We start from the raw sequence: 19,736 nt of genomic DNA on the forward strand, positions 1-19,736 counted from the left end.
CTTCTTTATTTTCAAAAACACTTATATAACACTAGTAACTATACATATTTGTAAACATGTTACAATTATAAACTAAACCACTGTTTAAAGATAAGCATAAGAAGGTTGGTGTGACTATATTAATATCAGATAAAGTAAAAGTCAAGACAAGAAGTAGTATTGAGAGAAAAAACAAACGTATCATGATGTAAAAAATATAAAGTAATTTGAGATAAGTAGCAATCCTCAATGTGGAAGTGCATAATAACAGATAATCTAATAAACACAGAAAAATCCAAAATAATTTAAGGGATAAATAGACAAATCCACAATCATCATTTGAAATTTTTAACACCTTTTATAGAACAAGTAGAGAAAATTTCAATAGGGGATATAGACATTTTGAACATTATCAAACAACTTGATTTAATTGATAGCTTTTTTTTTTTTACAGACTGCTACATGCAATAATTGCAGAACACACGTTTTGTCAAGTGCACGTGATCATTTTCTAGGAGTTCATTTGCTAGGCCATTAAATATGCCTCTAAATGTTTTTCAATTATATGTATTATATTCTCTTATCACAAGACAATTAAGTTGAAAATCATTCACAAGATACCTAGAAAACCCACAAATAGTTGGAATTTAAATAATTTACTTCTATATAAATCAAATGTCAAAGAAAAATCATAAGGAAAAATAGAAATTAGTTCAAATTTAAACAGCAAATCCAAATTTACAGGATGGTATTAAAGTAGTGCTTAGAGAGAAATTTTTAGTTTTAAATTCAATTCTTACATTAGAAAAGGAAAAATAAGAAAGGGTCTGAAATCACTGATCTGAACCTCCACCTTAAGAAGCTAGAAAAAAAGGGCAAATTAAATCCAGAGAGGATTAAAAAAAGAACCAAACCCGTTGCCTTGGAGTTGATGCAGACTCATAGCAACCCCACAGGACAGAGTAGAACTGCCCCATGGAGTTTCCAAGGAGCGCCTGGTGGATTCCAACTGCCGACATTTTGGTTAGTAGCCTAGCACTTAACCACTACACCACCAGGATTTCCCCAGAGAAGACAGAAGGACAAAAATGAATATAAGGGTGAATCAACAAAATATAAAAAAGAAAAACAATGGAAAAAATGAAGAAAAAATATCAGTTCTTTGAAAAAGCAAACAAAACTGATATAGTTCTAAAAAGGGTACTTAAGAAATAAAGGAAAACCATTTTTTAATATTAAGAATGAGAGAAGAAATCTTACTAGAGATGCTATTTGCAAAACAATGATAACAAGTAAACCTTTGGAACAGTGTTATGCCGATAGATATAACAACTTTAATGAAATAGCCATTATTGAAAGGCAACCTTACCGAAATTAACACCAGAAGAAACTGAAATCGAGCTCTAGTTTTAATGAAGAATTTCAATTTGTAATTTAAAAGAAGCAAACAAAGAAAAACAAACAAACAAAGACTTCTGAAAGAAAACTCCAGGCCTAAATGGCTTCACTGGCGAAGTCTTTCAAATGATTACGGAGAAATTAATATCGATCTTACGTAAATCTTTAAATAATAGAGGAGAAGGAAAAAATGCCCAGCTTCTTTTAAGAGACCAATATGACGCCACTATGAAAACATGGCCAAGACACCACAAGAAGCAAAATTATAGGTCAATATTCTTCATAAATATAAAGGCAAAAATCCTATTAGCAAACAAATTCCAGCAATATATGTAAAGGATTATAGTTCATAAACAAGAGGGTTTATGCCTAGAATGAAAGTTTGTTTTCACATTCAAAACACGTTATAATTTACCACATTAACAAAATAAAAGTGAATAATCATGTAATCCTCTCAGTAGTTAAGAAAATGCAAAATTCAACACCCATTCGTGATGACATTGTCGGTAAACAAGGAATAAAATGAATATCCTAAATCTGATAAAGACCTTAAAAAAAAAAAAGAAAAGAGAACTAAATCCAGCGTCTTACTTGATGGTGAAGTGCAGAATGTGTCCTACTTTACAACGGGAAAAAGCCAAGGGTGTCTGTTATTACCGCCTCTAGTTCACATTGTGTTGAAACTACAGGCAGTGCAATGTGGCAAAAATAATACATAAAAAGGCACACACATTTGAAACAGAGATTTAAAATTGTCTTTATTCTCAGATTTCATGATTTTATTGAAAATCCCAAAATATAAAAAAATTCACTACAGCTAATAAATGAATGTATCTAGGTGGCTGTAGGGGATAGAACTGCTTCACAGGGCTTTCAGCGGCTGATATAGATTATCAGGCCTTTCTTCTGAGGAACCTCTGGGTAGGATCAAACCTTCAGACTTTTGGTTAAAAGCTGAGTAAGTTAATTGTTCGTGCCACCCAGCCTATAGTAATTAGAGCACTGATTTTTTACAGGGGAAGTGGATTGACTAGAAGAAGGAACAAAAGGATTTTTGGAGTCGATAGATGTGCAGTACTTTTTTTTTTTTTTACAGTGTGTTCAACTTTATTTTCAACAATAATAAAACATCAACACCCTCAGAAAAGTCTAAGTACTATGTGGAAAAGAAAAACACCTGTCATTTTTACTACTATGGTCTCAAAACCCTGCTTAGTACTTAGAGCAGAAAAGTTACGTATGTGTGTGTGAATTAGATATATAAAAAAAATTGTCATTTTAGCATTTTTTTACATATACAATTTAGTAGGGACCAAGCTTCTGTTAAGTGTGATGAAAAAAATGGGAATTCAGTGTAGTAATAGTTGCACACCATGATGAATAAAACTACTATGTTGTATATTTTGACTGGGTGTCATTTATACCTGAGTCCATACTCATCAAATTGCTCACTTAAGATCTGTATCTTTCATTATATGTAAATTATACCTTAGTTAAATAAAGAAAAAATAAATACAGAGCAGGGGCAAATACTTAGGAATCCAGCCAAGATAGGTCCCCCTAGCTGGCACAAACTTTTGTGTAAACTTAATAATTATGTCCTGATACACAGAAAAATTACAATTAGAAACCTCTTCCATGTTATTAAATAAAGTGCTCCCTTCATGTAAATGAATTAGGAGAGATTGCTTTTCTTCTCAGCTGACACAGCACTGTTCATGTTAGGTGCCATTGAGTCGATTCCAACTCATAGCAACGCTATGTACAACAGAAGGAAACACTGCGCAGTCCTGCACCATCCTCACAATTGTTGCTGTGCTTGAGCCCATTGTTGCAGCCACTGTGTCATCCATCTCACTGAGGGTCTTCCTCTTTTTCACTGACCCTCTACCAAGCATGACAACCGTATGGCCTGCTATGAACATAACACTAATCCAGGTTTTTAACTCTTCTGGTATCACTTTGGACACATGTCTATACACAGGGCACAAACTGCACAATTTTAACCTACAGCCTTGGACTAAATTCAAGATCGAAAAGTATGAATTCTGGTCCCATTACTGATGAGATTAGTGCTAAAATAGACATCAAAAATTATTAAGCAGAGGTGTAGCCTAAAAAATTGTAGAAAAGATTAGAGGCCAAGGCAGACTGGAACAAGGGGCATAATTTGAGAGTTATATTAGGGTACTGACTGCGAGAATATGAAATTAGGGATAAGTTTCCTACACATTAGGAAAGAATAACCAGAACTTAGATTTATAGCACTTGGGAGGTAGGGGCGTCTGGGAGGCTGTCAGGTCCCTGGTGGCTTAAATGGTTTGTGCTCAGCAGTTTGAATCCACCCACCAGTGCCCTGAAAGAAAGGTCTGGTGATCTGCTTCTGTAAAGATTAAACAACAACAACAAAAGACAAAGCCATTGTCGTTGAGTCAATTCTGGCTCATGGTGACCAAGAAAACCTTATGGAGCAGAGGTACTTTGTAACGCCATGAGTTGGAATCAAGTCAACAGCAATGACGTTGCTGTTGTTGTTATTGTCTGTTAAGGCTCTCAGTACTTCTACAGGTTTACTCCCTGCTCAAGCATCGTGGGGAATCTGCTCCTTCTTTATTAGATGTTGTTTGAAAGTTGGGCAATAAAAAATGAATAACACTGATCTCTGTTGGAGTTTTAAAAGTATAGTAAATTTATACTGGACTAACTGTGAAATACACACTGTTCTATTAGTGTTTACCTAAAGACTTATAGTGAAAATTGTCTTGGGAGCACAGATAAAGATTTAGTTAACAGCTACCAGGAGACAATCATTGACTTGAATCTTAATAAATTAGTGAAAAGTCTTCAGGGGAGGAATATATTACAACAAAGAGATCAACATCTATAAAGGCATATATACACAAATAAGTACAACAGAACAGGGAATGACTCAGTTCAGCTGCAGTAGTGAATACATACGGTAGGGGATAGCGGAGAGTGTTTCTGAAATGCAGATTGAGGTATTTTTTTCTGTATATTGGATTTTGAAATCTAGTTATCCTTGGAATGAATTTGAACCACAGATGTACTGTTGCTTTACAAATTTTTGAATTATCTGTAAACATTTAAACATTGGAAAGTTTCTCATAAAAATCCGATTGCAGGTTTTATCTTGAAAAATCTGAAGATTAGCAACAAAATTTTGCATCTGAGGCCTGAGCTTTTCATGTAAAGGGTGCATTCCCTGCTCTCTATTCCATGGACCTTATTGCTTATTTATGTTACTAGCCTGGCATTTATTGGCATTTGTGTCAATTTCCCTTGCTACTTTAGTAGTCAGATTGTATTTGTAGAGGATTCACTGGAAGGAAAGTAGATTGGTGGCAATAACATGAGTGTAAAATTCTAGATAAGTTCTCACACAGGCTTGTGCTGAGGCATGACAGTTGGAATGGAATGGAGCAAATAGACCCCAGAGGTATATATGGTGTACAATAAATGGAATGTTGTATCTTATGGGTAAAGACAAATAGCTTAGTGAAAGCCATTTCCCAGGTTTCTAAATTATTAGGAACAATTATGAGTAGGTAATGCTATGCTTAGATACCACCTTAATATAAATTAGTCTTTATCCTTATACTTCTTCCTCTGTTAAAGATAAGCTATAAGCCTTTCATCCCAGGGTGGGGGAAGGGTGAGTAAATAACACAAGGAAGTTCCTTCCAAAAAAGTAACATAAATGTAGGTGACAGAGTGCTGGGAGCAAAGGTGTTACAAGAATGAAAGATGTCAGTTTCTTCACCACAGGCAACCTCACTTTGCTGTCCTCTTGGTTCCATCTCTAGGGATCAAATCTTGGAAATGGTGACTTTAGAGAAGAGAAAAAGATGGTTATTGAGGAACAATTGTTTGATTTGTCATGCATAACTAGAAAGAAGAGCAAAGGCTCTGGAGGAGTGCTGGTATTTGGCTAAAGTTATGTGTGATATAAACTTGAAAGTAATAGTGATTAAGGTTTTTGATGGGCTGTGTATGATGTGAGGGTGTCTGGAGGTCCCAGCTTGCTCTTCTGTGAGTATGTGAAGGTGCTATGAATTCTTGTGGGCGTATAAGCCACTTAGATAGGGGGAAGACACTTCCATGAGTGGGGCATTATGACCAGGGTGAAGACAGTGGTCTTCTGCTATGCGTATAAAAGATCACCTCAAAAGTCAAATGGATGCACTAGGAGATATCACTTCAGTCTCACTAGGATGGCTAAGATTTAAAAAAAACAAAAACAGCAAATGTTGGTGAAGATGTAGAGAAATTGGAACCCTCATCCACTGCTTGTGGGAATGTAAAATGCTGCAGCTACTGGGGAAAATAGTTTGGAAGTTCCTCAGAAAATTAAATATATGGCCCTGCAACTCCATTCCGGTACATACCCAAAAGACTTGAGAGCAGCAGCATACACAGACACGTGTGCACTAACATCCATCATAGCACTATGCACAACAGCCAGAAGACTGACACAACCAAAATGCCCATTAAGTGATGAAAGGAGAAACAAAACATGGTACATATAAACAATGGAATGTTACTCAAACACAGACAAAATGAAGCCTTAATAGATGCTACAACATGGATGAACCCAGGAAACATTATGCAGAGTGAAATAAGTCAATCACAAAATGACAAATATTGTATGATTTCACTTATATGAAATACCTAGACTAGGCAAAGTTATAGAGAACAAAATTTGATTAGTGTTTACCAGAAGCTGGGATGAGGGGGAAAGAGAACATCATTGTTTAGCAAGCATTGAGTTTCCATATATGATGATGGAAAAGTTGGCAATGATTATTGGTGATGGTTAAACATGATTAATGTAACTGAGATCACTAAATTGTACATGTGAAAATGTTAAATTTCCAACTTTTGCGTTATATGGATCTGTCTTAGTTATCCGTCATTGTTGTTTGCTGTCAATTCCAAGTCATAGTGCTGCTATAACAGAAATACCACAAGTGGATAGCTTTAACAAAGAGAAACTCATTCTCTCACAGTCTAGGAGGCTAGAAGTTTGAATTCAGGGCATCAGCTCAGGGCAAGGCTTTCTCTTTCTGCCAGTTCTAGGGGGAAGGTCCTTGTCATCAATCTTCCCCTGGTCGAGGAGCTTCTCAGTGCAGGAACCCCAGGTTAAAAGGACACACTCTTCTCCTGGCACTACTCTCTTGGTGGTATGAAGTCCCCTTGTCTCTCTGCTTGCTTCTCTCTTTTGTATCTCTTGTAGGTTGAGTCCTGCCTCATTAACATCACTGCCCCTAATCCCATCTCATTAGCATCATAGAGGTAGGATTTACAATACATAGGAAAATCACATCAGAAGAAAAAATGGTGGAAAATCTCATCATATTGGGAATCATGGGCTAGCCAAATTGACACACATTTTGGGGGGAGACACAATTCAATCCATAGCAGTATCTTTACAACAATTAAAAAAAAAATTAAAACAGAAAGGCAATAGAATCAGTTGTACCTTAGCAGCAATTCAAAGACGAAAACAGAACACTTCTCAAAAGGAGACAGTACAAGGATTGCAGAGCCGGAGTAGATGTTCTCCATTCTCCATCTCCACCGGGTGAAGTTCCTCATATGTTCACAGGTCATTTTGGGAAGAGCAAAGAAGGAAGGGAAAAAATCTTGGAGGGGATATAAACCCTTATATTTAATACAGACTGTGCTACTTAAAAAAAAAAAAAAAAACTATTAAAAATCAGGGAAGAAGTGTTAACTAATATTCAAAGCTAAATAAAGTTCTAGCCAGAGCGATTAGGCTAGGAAAAAAAAAAAAATAATAGAAGATATCCAAATAGGGGAGGATAAGTTTAACTATCCCTTTTTACAGATGACATTACCCTATACATAGAACATCCCAAAGATTTTACAAGTTGTTAAAACTAGTAAATGAATTCAGCAGAGTGGCAGGGTACAAGGCCAACACACAAAAATCAGTCTGGTTTCTATAGGTTTAAAAAACTCATTGCCATAGAAATGATTCCAACTCATACCAACCCTGTAGGACAGAGTAGAATTGCTCCACAGGGTTTCCAAGGACCAGCTCATGGATTCGAACTGCCAACATTTTTGTTAGCAGCCATGGCTCTTAACCACTGCAACACCAGGACTCCTTCATAGGTTAAAAAATATAGGTTAGCAATCTGAAAATAAATTAAGTCTAATAGAAAAAGGTACCTAGAATTAAATTTAACCAGGAAGGAGAAAGACTTGTACATAGAAAATTATAAAACATTACTAAAAGACATTAAAGACCTAAATAAATGTAAGAACAGTCTGTGTTCATGGAGTAGAAGGCTTAACATAGTTAAGATGTCAATACTACCCAAAGCAATCTATAAATTAAATGCAATGCTACTCAAAATTCCAACAGCCTTCTTTGTAGAAATGGAAAAGTCAATCCTCAAAAGGGGCCCCAAATAGCTAAAGCAGTATTGAAGAAGAAGATTAAAGTAGGAGGACTCACATTTACTGATTCCAAAACATACTACAAAGGTACAGTAATTAAAACAACCTGAAACTGGTATACCAAAACACATTTAGACTAATGGAATAGCACTGAACTTACAGAAATAAATCCATATATCTGTGATAAACTGGTTTTTGACAAGTACGATAAGTCCATTCAATGGGGAAGGAAGGTTCTTTTCAATAAACAGTGACGGGAAAACTGGATTTCCACATGCAGAAGAATGAATTGGAATCCACGCCTCACATCATACCTCCCCCCGCAAAAAAAAAAAAAAAATGGATCAAGGACCTGAATGTGAAAACTCAAACCATAAGTTTCTTAGAAGAAAATATAGGAGCATAGCTGTGGGATCTAGTATTTAGCAATAGATTATCGGATAGGGGGAAAAAAAAAGTCCAAGCAGCAAAAGACAAAATAGATAGATGGAACCTCATTAAAATTAAATACTTGTTCACCAAAGAGCATATCGAAATGATTAACAAGCACATGAAAAAATGCTCCATTAGGGAGATGCAAGTCAACACCACAATGAGACACTGCTTTACCTCTATTAAATCATGATCAAAAACAGAAAACGACAGGTGTTGGCAAGGTTGTGGAGAAACTGGAACCCTCATATATTGTTGGTGGAAATGCAAAATGGTACAACCACTGTGGATAATGGTTTGGTGGTTCCTCAAAAAGTTGATCATAGAATTACTATATGACCAACATTCCCAAACCTAGGTATACACCCAGAAGAAGTAAATGCAGGAAAAGAAACAGAAACCTGTACACCAATATTCATTGCAGCCCTTTCCACAATAGCGAAAAGCTGGGAACAACCAAAAGTCCATCAAAATGTGGTATAAACATACAATGGAATATTATGCAGCCATAAAGGGAAATATAAAGTTCTGATGCATGCCACAACATGGATAAACTTTAAAAATATTTCATGTACAAAATAAGTCAGTGTGGTCTCACTTAAATGAAACAAACTTACAGAAAATAAGAGTTATTAATGGTTACCAAGAGTGGAAAGGGAGGAGGAAAGGGGGACGTTTTGTTTGAGGACGTTGAATTTATATTAATGGTGGTAGAATGTGTTGGATGAGGTAGTCATAAAGGTGGGAAAACATAAAAAGTATAATCAATGTCATCGAGATGTAAATGCGGAAGCTGTATTTTGGTAGATGTTTTTGAAACAGGCTGCTCAGCCATATCTTGAACAGTACCTGAGCCAATGTTTTTTTCCTTCTTCTTTCTTCTTTCTCTCCTTTCCCTCCCCTAGCCCATCCCTGCCTCCAAGTAAGATCCTGATGTTAGCCCCCCAAATGGTTAAGTGTTAACCAATGTTTCCTCTAAGACTGTGGAAAACAAGTGATATTGATCTAAGCCTGTCAAATAAGACGAAGGATGGTGCCAGCTACCCCCTGAGCTGATGGGATAATGGCAGGAAAAGATCAACACGTTTGAGATAGGACCACCAAAACCAAACAAGAAAAAGAGCGCACATTCCACAAGTCCCTAAAACTTACGGCCCATTTTCCCTTAAAAACCCGAACCCATCGGTAGTCTGGTGAGACAGACGACTTTAGGAGCAGATCATTCCCCTCTCTCTCCATATACCGGTATATCTAATAAAGCTCTTGTTACCCACCTCACCCCTGTCTCAAGAATTGGCTATTTGCGACAGGCGGCTCTAACTTGTGAAATTGCGGTAACATTTTGGTGAGTCTATTTTCACCACAAAAATACTTAAAAAAAGAAAAGAAAAAAAGCAGCAAATACTGCCCACCCCCCTCAATTATCTGGAGAGGAGATTAGAAGTGTGACATGTGAGAAAGATAAGATTGGATGTAGAAAAGAAAGAAGCTGTCATATCTTTGCACATCTCTCAGGTAGAATGAACCTCTTTACCTGGCCAAATGAGTTGATCATAATTCTATTTATTGAATGCTTACTACATGTTGTTGAAGTATTTGTGTTAATTAATTTATTTAATCCTTATTAAAAAAAAAAGATAACTTCACATCAGATCTTATTAGTATCACTGCTATGGAGAAGATAGAGAAGAAGTAATTTAACTGAAGCAAAGAGAGAATAAGTCACTTATTCAGGGTCACGTATTTACTGATTGGCAGAGCTAAGACATGGGTACTGACTGCGTGAGTTGAGTGACTACCCACCTACCTTCTCTAAGATAGTGAGCATAAGAGAAATACCATGCCATAAGGAGCAAAAATTTGTCTGGTTTTGCTTACTGGGTTTGAATTAACTCTCTTATATGCAAATGAGATTGTGCATTCAGCTGTAGAGAAGAAACCACAGACTATGGATTAAAAAAAAAAAAGCATTATTCATTAGAATAGAAATGCAGCACAGGTAGTGGAGACAGATATATAGAGAGACAAGGGTTTCCCTCCCGGGCTGCTCTGCTGGTGGCCACCTCATACTAAGGATATCAGATTGCATAGAAAGATGTTCATGAATACTTGGCAACAACATTTATGTTTAAGCAGTCATATGTTTGTTCTGTAAGAACTGAGCTAAATGGATCTTTTCTTCCACCACTCAAAAATAAACAAATAAAATAACCTTATATTACAAAGAGACATTGATTTAACCATTAGAATAATATGATTTACAAACACAAACATTATTTTAGTCCTCAATACAATAAAGTAACATACAAAATTAGAATCACAAAATGGTAGTACTAGAATGGACATTAGAAATTATCTAGCCCAGTGTTGACATTTCTTCCGTGATAAGTTTAGACCTTGAAAGTACAAAGAGTAAACCTGACTCACAATACTCGGAGGGAATTTGGCCAAGTAAAAAAAACTGAACAAAGAACTCCAGAAACATCCAGATTTGGGGAGGGGGAGAAAAGGGGAGTCTTTGCTCAGAGATTTACAGTGCGTGCAGGAAGACAGTAATTACATTTTGCAGGGACGCAAGATGAGATTTATTGCCTTGTCTTTTCAGGCACAATAATGGGCTGGAAACATTTCCAATTAACCAGCATTCTCAATTCAGGTAACCCAGTATAAACGCAGAAATCAAAAGCAGAAATTGGAGGTAGCCAAAGCCTGAAAATTTCCGTTCCCATTTTAATGTGCGCATATGTGCATGTTTCTGAAAAATTGAAAGTATTTAAGTAGCTATCTAAGACTTAAAATACTAGGCCGGGAAACCAACTTAAGGACTACAAAGAAAATATTTAGAACTTTGGGAACGGTAACTAAGAATTGTAATCATTATTACATTTTTAATGTTTATTTTACTCTGATTTTCATGGAATTCCAAATCCTTCTGCTTTCCAGCTATGCTTAATTTTATTTAAGCTTTGTGTTCTGTGCTCGCAGATGTGTGGTGGGGAAGAGTGGATAGAAAGTGAAAAGATGACAGAGAGCTCCTACCCTCAGAATGCCACCTCTCCCAACTTGAATCACCACAGTCCCTCATTTATTTTTATGGTCATGCTTTTTTATAACAATTGATTTAAACAAATCTTTATGAACTTAAAAACTAAGGAAAAAACTAATTTAGTGAGTCAGTGGCAATCAGCTGTTTGCTTTTGTTACTATTTGCTCATTGCTTTTACAGCTGCCACTTTTTTTTTAGGGCCAAATCTACTATACATTTTAAATAACAATGTATTGGAAAAAGGAACATACAGACATACTATACTTTTACTTTTACTTAGGGGCATGTAAATTCTTATGAAATATAAATAAAATAATTTCCCTTCCATTTATTTTACTTTGACCTTTAAATCAATGTTAGCTTTCTGTTTGGAGAGCCTTTTAAAAGGTGTAATTGTTTTATTTTATTTTTTCAGTTGAACTTCAAATGAAGGTTTACAGAACAAACTAATTTCTCATCAAACAGTTAGTACACACATTGGTTAACAACTCCACAACATGTCAACACTCTCCCTTCTCAACCCTGGGTTCCCTATCACCAGCTTTCCTGTTCCCTCCTGCCTTCCAGACCCTGACCCAGGGCTGGTGTGCCCCTTTAGTCTTGTTTTGTTCCATGGGCCAGTTCAATCTTTGGCTGAAGTGTGAACCTCAGGAGTGGCCTCCCTACTGAGCTGAAAGGGCATCTGGGGCCGTACTCTCAGGGTTTCTCCAGTCTCTGTCAGGCCACCAAGTCTTTCTTTTTGGGTTAGAATTTTGTTCTACATTTTTCTCCAGCTCTGTCTGGGACCCTCTATTGTGATCCCTGTCAGAGCAGTCTGTCAGGGTAGCTGGGCACCATCCAGTTGTACTGGATTCAGTCTGATGGAGGCCATGGTAGATGTGGTCCATTAGTCCTTTGGACTAACCTTTCCCCCTTGTGCTTTTAGTTTTCTTCATTCTCCTTGCTCCTGAAGGAGTGAGACAAGAGGAGTGTCCTAGATGGCTGCTCATATGCTTTTAAGACCCCAGATGCTACTCACCAAAGTAGAATGTAGAACATTTTCTTTATAAACTCCGTTATGACAACTGAGCTAGATGTTCTCTGAGACCATGGCTTCCCCAGTCCTCAGCTCAGTAATTCAGTACCTCAGGGAGTTTGGATGTGTCTATGGAGCTTCCATGACCTTGCCTTATGTAGGTTTTTCTGGCTTCCCCAGTATTGTGTACTGTTTTACCCTTACCATAGTTACTGCTTATCATTATTTGTCTGTTGTTGTTGTTAGGTCCTGTTGAGTTGGTTCCGACTCATAGTGACCCTATGCACAACAATGAAACACTGCCTGGTCCTGAGCCATCCTTACAATCATTGTTATGCTTGAGCTCATTGCTGCAGTCACTGTGTCAATCCACCTCATTTCCGCTGACCCTGTACCCTGCCAAGCATGATGTCCTTCTCCAGGGACTGATCCCTCCTGACAAAATGTCCAAAGTATGTAAGATGCAGTTTCGCCATCCTTGCCTCTAAGGAGCATTCTGGTTGTACTTCTCCTAAGGCAGATTTGTTCGTTCTTTGGGCAGTCCACGGTAGAGTCAATATTCTTCACCAAAACCACAATTAAAAGGCGCGAATTCTTCTTCTGTCTTCCTTATTCATTGTCCAGCTTTCACATGCATATGATGCGATTGAAAATACCATGGCTTGGGTCAGGCGCAGCTTAGTCTTCAAGGTGACATCTTTGCTTTTCAACACTTTAAAGAGGGTCTTTGCAGCAGATTTGCCCAATGCAATGCGTCTTTTGATTTCTTGACTGCTGCTTCCATGGCTGTTGATTGTGGATCCAAGTAAAACGAAATCCTTGACAACTTCAATCTTTTCTCCATTTATCATGATGTTGCTCATTGGTCCAGTTGTGAGGATTTTTGTTTTCTTTATGTTGAGGTGCAATCCATACTGAAGGCTGTGGTCTTTGATCTTCATTACTAAGTGCTTCAAGTCCTCTTCACTTTCAGCAAGCAAAGTTGTGTCATCTTCATAACACAGGGTGTTAATGAGTCTTCCTCCAATCCTGATGCCTCGTTCTTCTCCACATAGTCCAGCTTATCATATTATTTGGGTGACCTTGCTGGTATCTGAATACCGGTGGCATAGCTTCCAGCATCACAGCAACACTCGAGCCCCCACAGTATGACAAACTGACAGACACATGGATCTTTTGTCTATTAAGTGTTTTTCTGTTCCCACCCCACCCCTCCCTCATAACCATCAAATATTGTTTCTTTTTGTATGTAAGCCTTTTCATGCATTTTTTCAGTAGTGGTCTCATGCAATATTTGTCATTTTGTGGTTGACTTATTTCACTCAGCATAATCCATGATATGAGATGCTTCACAGATCCATTGTTGTTCTTTATTGAGTTTATTGCTATCATTTTGTAGTGCTTTCTTTGTGGTGCTTTTTGTTGTTCATCTTACTCTCCTGTGCTGAGTTCCTTTTGTTTGTGGAAATCTTTTTCATTTCTTTCATTTTTGTTTTTATTGAGACTTTATGTCTTCCTTCTTTATTTTGAGGAGTAGGTTTATTAACTTTCTTTGGGTTACCTTGAAATTTACCCTTATCTTCCTAGCTTAGAACCAGTCTTTTATTACATGGTATGGCCTTGCCTTCCTCTCCATTAGGGAGTTCTATACCTATACTGTTTATTCCCTCTTTTGTTGTCCTGACGTTGTTGTCTTTTATAGATTAACCTCTCTGGTTCCCTGTTGCAATTCTTTTGGTTTTGGAAAGTCCTTGAGAGTTCATTTCCTAGGTTGGTAACTGGCTGGTACAATCTTGCATCCTAGATTCAGGCTGTGGTCTGACGTTGTTTGTTCTCAGACTAAAGGACTCCCTTTAATAATTCCTGTAAGTTTGCTTTGGTTTTTATATATTCCCTTAATTTCTGTTTACCTGGAAATGTTCTAATTTCACAATCTTATTTGAACAAAAGTTTTGCAGGATATATTATTCTTGGTTGGCAATTTTTTTCTTTCAAGGTTTTATATATGTAGTCTCATTGCCTTCTTGCCCTCATGGTTTCTGCTGAATAATCAGAGCTTAGTCTTATTATTTCTGCTTTGTATGTGCCTTTTTTTTTTTTCTTGGGCTGCTCTCAGGATTTTTTTCTTTGCCTTTGGTTTTAGCGAGTGTGATTATAATATGCCTTGGCATTTTTCTTTTGGAGCCTGTTCTATATGGTGTTTGTTGAGCTTCTTGTATGGTCAGCTTTTCATCATTCATGAAATTAGGAACGCTTTCTGTCAGCAATTCTTCAATGATCCTCTGTGCGTTCTCCATTTTCTCTCCCTGTTCTGAAGCTTCAAACACTTGAAAATTTTTGCTTTTGATTGTATCCCACATAATTCTCAGGGTTTCTTCATTTTTCTTCATTCTTTTTTCTGATTTTTCCTCAGAGTTGTATCCAAGTGTTTGTCTTCAATTTTGCTGATTCTGTCTTCCGTCTTTTCAAACCTGCTCCTCAGCCCTTCTATGACACTGTCCATTTCTGAAATCTTGTTTATCTTTTGGATTTCTAATTGTTGTTTTCGTATGATTTCTAGTTGTGAATATATTTTGGCATTTTGTTCCTGTATTTCTTCCTGAATTGTTCCATGTTTTCGTCTGTATTTTCCATGAATTAGTCTGCCTTTTCCATAAATATGTCTTATTTTTCCTCATTTTTGTCTGCTTTTTGCTTCAACTCTTGGATTGCTCTGAATATTAGAGATTTGAATTCCCCGTCAGGTAGTTCTAGTGCCTTTTCTTCTACTGGAAAGTCATCTGGTGTTTTATTTTAGATGCCTATTGGACCCATCCTGTCTTTTTTTTTTTTTTTTTAGTATATGTTTTGATATTGTCTGCTGTCTTTGGGGCATTCAGTAGTTATTTTCATTTCTTGATTATAGATTTGTTTGTTGTGCCCTGCTTTTTTGTTTTATTTGGTTATGTCTGAGAAAGTTGGCTGTGGTTCTTTGGTGTTTACTCATCCGTAGTCACAATACTTTCAACTCCTTTTCCAATGGGCAGGGCCAGTCTTTCAGCTATGGTGCAACACGGCAGGTCCAGCAGGTACTCTGTCTCTTGCTGGGAATTTCGTGAAGCTGCTTTCCTGTACTCTCTGTTTGCTGATCTCTGATGTGTGTGGGGCAAATCCCTACCAGCTGAGCCACCTTAGCCAGCCAGAAAGCTGGGAGGTAGAGCGATGGGGAGAGTAGGGGGTGGGGTGGGAAAGCATATATCGCTGACTACTGAGTGCTGTGTCTCCTGCTGGTAGTTCTGCAAAGTTGCTTTCCCTTGCTCCCTGTCTGCCAATCCCCAGTTGGAGTCTAAGATGGCAGATCCATGCTGTATTAGCTGATGGGGGCCTCTACGTGCATCTGTCCTTGCTATCCATTCTCTGTCAGTTTCTTATTTCATTCAGTGCTTGGCTGAGCTCTCTATCCCTTCATTTGGCACTTCAGGTTCCAGGAATGTCGTTTGTCTGTGTCTTACTTAGTTTTTCGGATCTTTGCTGTGGACAGACAACGTGGTGCTTCTATCTATGGCGCTATGTTCACCAGAAGTCTAATTATTTTATTTTTAAACAGTAATTTCAGATTAGGTAAATTTCTTAGGTTAAGTTTCTACAAATATATTTGGGAAACTTCACCAGTAGGTTGATCCATTGTTAAACGGGAAATATTATTAAGCTGAACCCTTCAATTTCTCAGCTCAGATTAACTGAGTGATGGCTGGTCCCACTGCTAATATTAATGTAATAATAATACCAGAGCAGTTAATAAATTTTAGGTGCTGATTCCTTGGTAGGAATTGTGCCTCAGAGCTTTGAATATATTATTTTACTTAATAGGCACAATAACTCCAGGAAGTGGGTATTATTATTATTCTTTTACATGTTAGGAAACTAAGGCTTAGAAAGTTTAAGTAGTTTACCCACTTGGCTGCTATGTTTCCAGCTAGCCTACAAAACTAGATAAGAGAGCAATTCTCTCCTACTTCAGGGCCATTTCTGCTGATATATATATATATATATTTTTTTTTTCTCAAAGAATTGCATATTCCCCAGTCACTTCACAGCCTCCGCAAAAGATTTTTAAAGGACCTACCATTTTCTGAGTAAGAAAGTAATTAAGATTCTCATTTTAATTAGAAAAAAAGCCAATGCCTATTATACAGAGTAATATTTATCTAACTATTATCACTACATTGCATTAAAGCAGTATCTTTTATGGATGTTATTGCCTCCTGGTTACAGAAATGGAGATTATTCTAATAGCCTATGAGCAAGAAATGTTAGGAGAGTGAAGATGTTAAGAAGAGCATTGAAAAATGGTGTGTAGATTTTATTTAATGATCTATTCCTGCAGTTTTTTTTTTTTTTTGGTTAAAGGAGCTCAGTAGTTGAGGAATACAAAATTAAATAGGTCTTCTTTTAAACACATATATACCTACATATACATATATATATATATACGTACACCATATTTTAACACAAATAATGTGTACCATTTGTGCTTGTTTGCCAACTTCCTCAACCCCGTCACCCTCACTAGTGTCACCAAGCCAATCCTCTTCCACATGTTGCTGTAAAAAAATTAGCATAGCTTGCCTAAGAAAATATCTTGTGGGGGTAAGGTACCATTGTCAAACAAATGCAAAAAGCATTTGTGTAAAAACACGTTATGTGTATCTATGTAAAATCAATAGTAAAAAGTAATAATTAAATAAAAAACAAAGGGATCATTTGTAAAACCCACTTTTTATGTCACCTGAAGTAGTCAGTGTAATGCATGATAATGTAAAAGTATGTAATGTTGGTTAGTTGTATTTTATATATAATTAGTTGTAAAATTAGATAATATTATGATTATGTAATATATGTAATTAATATATAGTATAAATATATTCTAACCAATGGTATGTGTTATGGAAAGCAGCATATATCTTCCTCAATTTTAAATGTATCATTTAAAGAGTTAATTTCTAGTCTTTTTAATTTTCTAAAAGAATATTTTTAGTCATTGCTTGAAGGCCAGTAAAGTAAAACATGCTCAAGACACGAAGGAAAATTGAATTTCAATCATTATTCCCTAAAGTGAAAAGTCCTGCAATCTATTGAAAAGCTTCAATAATGCTCAACAAATTCTCCCTATACTATATTAAAAAAAAAAAAAAAATGTGTTACAGTTATACCAACAAAAATTTTTGTCCATCTGTGACATTTTAGTGTTAAGTCAAGGTTGTATTATTCTTATAGTTGCCAAATACCACGCAGCAAGTTAGGCTTAGGGAGAATTAATACTTCCTGTTCTGCTTTCTCTCCACCCCTTCAAATCTTTCTCTTTTCTTATTAATATAATCATAATTTTTTACAAAACTTCTACAGAAACAATTAAAATACAAACATAAACTGGATAACACCCAAATCAGTCAATATCTTTAGGCACTGAAATGGCCTAAATTCAGTCTCTTCCATGACCAAATACGAGCCACATCCAGGAAAGTGCCCCTTCTAGAATCTCTACTCATTTTACAGTCTACTTCATATTCATGAGATTAAGGGGGCCAGGCATTTTCCTTATGATTTGCAAAATTATTTAACATTGCTGACAAGGTTTGAGACTTTTCTCTTAACAAAAATTTCCTAAAAATATGGTATTCTAACTCCATAGATGTGTAATAAATGTTGGAGAGCAGACAATTGTATTATTTGAAGCTCAAACATAGTCAGAGATTTTGTGTTCCCTACCAATTCCCCAGGGTGCTCTGCCCATTCTCTTATATCTCAGTTTAATGATCTTCACTGAACTTCAAGAAGTTACTTCTGTGCCTTGGCATGAGGTTGATGGGCGCCTTCTTGATTTAAGACAGCAAGGTAGCTACATCTTCTCATTCACCTTAGAATCCTCTTCATCTGTCAGAGGTTTCCAGTTAGGAGGTGGTTGGGAGTGAACTGGACATTCAAACTTATCTTGATTATTGTCCTGCCTCCCACCGTTGCCTCACTCTAACTTAGCAGAAGACAGAGTATGGATCCCCTGTCAGCCTCCAGATTGCCCGACTTGAGCCATTTTGGCTTTCTGGCCCCAGGCACAAAGTGACTCTTTCTGATACGTGAGTTTCAACCTACATTTTTGTTTATTTGTATGTTTGTCTGTGTGTGTATGTGTACTTGTGGGATCTTTCTGAAATCGAAGTAAGTAGCCAACAGTATACAACATCTCAATTTTATCTTTCAAGTCTGCTTTGGCTGCAATCTCGGTAGACACACAAATTTCCAAGTTATTTTGGGAATACGTTACAGTTCAGCAAACTATTTACACTTTAAAGAAGGCATTGTCACCTCCCAGGACTACTCTGCACCATACACCCACTCAGTCAATATCACAGATTGGGGGCTCTCTCCCTGCAGCATGGTGACATGTTGTTCCAGTTAGGAACATTTCCATTAAAGAGAGAGAAACAATTACTAGTGTCTTCAGGTGGAATCCCCCCCAAGGAACCCCTCAGTGCAAGTACAGTCATGTACTGCATAACTTGTGTTTCCAGCAATGTCTGACCCCATATAGTTCCGTGGTCCCATAAGGTTATAATAGAGTTCAGAAATCCTTATCAAAGAATAGGACATAGTGGACGTGACAGGACGTAGTGACCATAATAGCTTCCCACACATACGTGTATCTCATGTCTCTTGTGTACAAAGCAATTGCGCTGCCAGGCATATAATGGTACAGTACATGTATAACCTATGATACATATGTCTTGATAGTCACAATAAACCCTTATGTTTATTATGTATGTATGTATTGTACTTTCTAACATTATTTTAATATGAACTTTCTCCATTTATACATAAAAAGTTTTACCACAGAACAGTGTATGCTTCAACTCATAGGCAGCAATACCCAATCTCTCATGTATTGCGTACCTCTTGAATGTTGTAGCATTATCTCTGTTTAATTTTCTTTTGAAAATATTACTGTGAAGTGTATCATGGTTCCCAAAAGCAACAAAACCAGTGCAGCAGCAAGAGGCAAAGGAGAAACATCAATTTGTAAGTGAAACAAAAGTTATGAAACAACAACCACCCAACCCGTTGCCATCAAGTCAATTCCTATTCATGCAGACACTATCGGACAGAGGAGAACCGCCCCCATAGGGTTTCGAAGGAGTGGCTGATGGATTTGAACTGATAACCTTTTGACTAGCAGCCAAACTCTTAAGCACTATGCCACCAGGGCTCCTATTAAATAATGAGAAGGTAGAAAATCAGTGAATGATATTGCTTGTGATTTAAGCAAGTTCACACAGCATCCAAATCTATTTCACAGAACATCCTGTGGATGTTAAGTACTGCATGACTGCAGTTTATTTGGGGTGATCCTGGGAAGCACTGGTAGAGCAGAGTAGAGCAGTGTGA

This window comes from Loxodonta africana, chromosome 13 (genome assembly GCF_030014295.1).
Source record: "Loxodonta africana isolate mLoxAfr1 chromosome 13, mLoxAfr1.hap2, whole genome shotgun sequence".
Taxonomy (NCBI): domain Eukaryota; kingdom Metazoa; phylum Chordata; class Mammalia; order Proboscidea; family Elephantidae; genus Loxodonta; species Loxodonta africana.